The sequence below is a fragment of the Musca domestica genome, unplaced genomic scaffold, assembly GCF_030504385.1.
Source record: "Musca domestica strain aabys unplaced genomic scaffold, Musca_domestica.polishedcontigs.V.1.1 46, whole genome shotgun sequence".
In the NCBI taxonomy this organism is placed as follows: Eukaryota; Metazoa; Arthropoda; class Insecta; order Diptera; family Muscidae; genus Musca; species Musca domestica.
In genome coordinates, this window is record NW_026712336.1 from 3,460,305 (window position 1) to 3,464,601 (window position 4,297).

A 4,297-nucleotide genomic window follows, 5' to 3' on the forward strand; every position below is an offset into this window, starting at 1 on the left:
ATAGATACTACAGCATGAAACAGAAAACGGGCCATGTAAGTCCACGTCTTCGTATAGCCCCCATATAACGGTACTTCCCGATATTGGATATTTTGATGATTTTAAAGACATTATTTACCGGAACTATTTCAAATTTAGTTCGTAATGAATGATACAGCCTATGGCAGAAAATTGTCTGTGCAGGTCCACATTTTATAATTGATGATTTTTGATGATTGATGATTTTTGCTACATTATAAACAGATTTTTTTCAAGTTTCGCATTTGAATATTGCAATAGCTTATTCAAATCCGAAATGTTGAATAGTCCGATTCTCATCGGAGAAAACCAAAATTCGGCAGTTTACCACTTTCAGCCAAGCGCAGTAACTCCTTAGGTCTTTTGAGTCTATTTTCTTTCTGTAAGGGTGTAAGTACTTACACTTTTTCGAATTTCAATGGCTTTACCCCGAGCTCATTATACCCTCCACCATGGGTAGGAGGGTATATTAACTTTGTCATTCCATTTGTAACACCTCTAAATATTCGTCGTAGACCCCATAAAGTATATATATTCATAATCAGCATAAAATTCTAAGACGATTTAGCGATGTCCGTGTGTCTGTCTGTCCGTCTGTCTGTCTGTCTGTCTGTCCGTCTGTCTGTCTGTTGAAATCACGATAGAGCCCACCTTAGAAATTTGGCACAAGTGTGTGTATTGTCCCTAGGATGGTTGGTATTGAAAATGAGATATATCGGTCCACGTTCTGGTATAGTCCCCATATAACGGTACCTCCCGATATTCGGTATTTTGATGATTTATGCCACATTTTTTCACGGATTTATCTGAAAATTGGTATTTGTAGGTCATGACGGGTCCCTGAGCGTGTGGCAAAACATTGCATGCATAGGTCCACGTTTTGGTATAGCCCCCATATAACGGTACCTACCGATATTCGGTATTTTGATGATTTATGCCACATTTTTTCACGGATTTGTCTGAAAATTGGTATTTGTAGGTCACAGCGGGTCCCTGAGCGTGTGGCAAAACATTGCATGTATAGGTCCACGTTCTGGTATAGTCCCCATATAACGGTACCTCCCGATATTCGGTATTTTTATGATTTATGCCACATTTTTTCACTGATTTGTGTAAAAGTTGGTATTTGTGGGTCATAATGGGTCCTAGTTCGTGTGGCGAAACATTGTAATTATAGGTGCACGTGTTGGTGTAGCCCCTATATAACGGTAGCTCCCGATATTCGGCATTTTAATGTTTTTTGCCACATTTCTTCTAATGTTCTTTTACCCTAGGGTGGAGGGTATTAAAAGTTTGGCCCGGCCGAACTTAATGTTTTTTTACTTGTTTTTCTATATTTGCCGAATGGAATATTGCGATATGTTCAGTACACGAGCCATTTTTTCAGCCACTGCGACGCTGGTTTCGTTCAAGTCGCTTCTTTTCTTTTCGAACCATTTCTGCTGATGTTGATGTTTCCTTCCGTCCACTTCCTTGACTTCGGGCTGAGCTACCAGTATCATGTTAACGAACGATGACACAAAAGATTGATTCACATTTAAATGCTGGAGTGCTCTAGCGATAGCCACTTGTGCTTTTTCAGCCAAACATAAAGAAATCACACCATCACGCTTGAATTCCATCACGAATAACTTTTTTTCTGGAAAATTCTCTACAAAATGCGTTTTTGCGCTTGTAAACAATATAATGAGTCACTGAAATAATTTTAACAACTGTCGGACGAGTGGCTTAGAAATGTCGGCAGTCTGAAGTTGGTTGCAGTTTTTTAATCTCACCCTGTATTTGTACTAAATGGTAATAAATTGGACATCTGATGGTATCTGGTTGGTTTTTATCCCAATTTCGAAACCAAATCAGCTTTAGTTTGATATTTCGATATTTTGAAATATACTGCCCCAATTTTCCACCAAGACCGCCCAACTTTGATATTTCGGGTTCTTTGTGGACGAATTCAGTTTTCTCATAAAAATCCCATATAACGGTACTTCCTGGTTTTTTTTTTATTTTGAAGTTTGGGTCTCTGCTTTCCAGCCAATTCAGCTATAATTTCGAATTTTAATAGGACATTTATCCATCCCATTTTAAATATACTCAATGAAAGTCCACTTTTGTACATTTCGAATTTGGGGTATTTTGAAGATTTCGGCACCAGTTCAAAGCTTCGAGCCCAATTTCCAACCAAATCAGTTGTAATTTGATATTTTGTGTTCTTGGCTGGTAGATTAACTCTTCCTAATAATAAAAAAAATATAATTTTTAGAAATTTTTGTGGGAGAAGAATTGGGCCAATATTGTTCATTTTGGAGCTCCATTAGAAAAAAAAAAATAATGTTAAAAAATTTTAAAAACTATGTACCATGTTTGGGCAATTCCACTACCGCTTTTTCACAATAGACAAGTTAAGGGGATTCAATAACTCGAGTCCAAATATCCTGGAACTGTTTTATTTCAAAACTAGTCTCTGAAGCCGTTATTTCAATGAGTTATGTTTTTGCGATATCAAAAGAGCATTCATTGAAGACCTTAAAGAGATGGAACCCATTGTTAAATTCATCCATAGATATGAGAACTTTTGCAGCTTGTCTGCATATGGAAGAATTATTATATTTGGCTAGAACCCATTAAATGGGTCTATCGACAGAAAACCTTTTCAATGCCTTCTATGTATAAAAGTCCTTGGGCAGACCTTCTATGAATATAAGAAATTCTGAATATATTTTATGGGAAGATCGAAGTTTGTAACTTTATTTAAACTTCCAATAATACATTAATTATTTATTTATTTACATTTGAATTATTTAAAGTTAAATTCAACTTAAATTTGTCTAATACAATAATTTGTAAAGTAGTTCCAAGAAAAATCAATAGATATTTCCATTACTGAAATTCAATTATCTACTGTGATTTGAATGTCAATAACTGTCTCCCACCCTGGAGAATTGTCGTCCTGCCATAAACTCAATAACGTCAATGTGGGAAATTTACTATCCTTGCAGTGACAACAAAATGCCAATGCGGCTGGCTGGCTGGTTGACTGCTTGACTGACTGACTGGATGTTCACTTTCTTTGCCAAAACATTGAATGGGTGAGTGAATGAATGGCTGCTTGAATGTGTCAGATTTCGGTTTTTTGCTGTCTGTCTGTTCATAAAGTCAAATGCGTTGAGCTACAACATCAATAGTAGAGTAGCAAGTCGACACTTCAACCCACAACCTCCCAAACAGACAGGCTCACACACACACCCACCCATAATACATTATGGCATAAGGAAGAATTTCTAGGTATGACGACAATCAATGGGCTTTTGTTGTCAATTTCAGGTGTGTTCGTTCACCTCCCCGGCAGCAGCGAACATTGGCAAACGAAGAGTGAAAGCCAAAGATAGCGGCTGCTGCATGGGAAAATCCCCCCCCAAAACGAACAAATGAATATTTGTGAACATGAACCGTTCAAATTCATTCATTCATTCACTCAATCATTCATTCAATGAATACACGATAAAAGTTATATGGAAATTGTTTGGCCATTGGTTTGGGTTCCAGAGTGGAGATGAGTGGCAACACGGAGTATGAGTTCCACCGCCGTGATATGGTATGAGATCCAATGGCTTGTATGTTGATTTAAGAGTTGTTCTTCAATGTTTGTTTATAAACGACAACAATACGAGATGCGCGATACAAGCAACAATATCTCGCAGGGGAAATTCACAAAGCAATGCCAGTCGAGGTTTGTTGTTCCTACTGTTTTGTTTGTCGAACAACATATTTGAAGCATTTTTGTGTTGTGTTGTATTATTCTTTTGCTGTTGTTGCTGCTGCTTGAGTGTCTTTTGCAGAATTTTATTTCACATCAATATCGACAATGAATATTATTGAGCAGAGTAACTGAATGGGCAAACGGAAAAAAGGCAACTTAGCAACCCACAGCAGCGGTACAATGACAAATACAGATTACTTTTGAGAGTTTGAGTGTTCATTTTTTCCGTACAAAAAGGTCGAACCATTTTGTCTACTATTTGTTATGAAACTCTGAACATATCACAATATTTTATTCGACAAATATTGAAAAATGTGCTCGGGGTAAAGCCGTTGAAATTCAAAAAAGTACAAGAACTTACACCGCAACAGAAAGAAAATAGATTCAAAAGAGCTAAAGAGTTGCTTCGCTTGGCCGAAAGTGATGAACTGCCGAATTTGGTTTTCTCCATCTCCGATGAGAAAACATTTGTCGTCCAGCAGTTTGTAAACAAACAAGATGATCGTGTTTACTTGCCAAAAA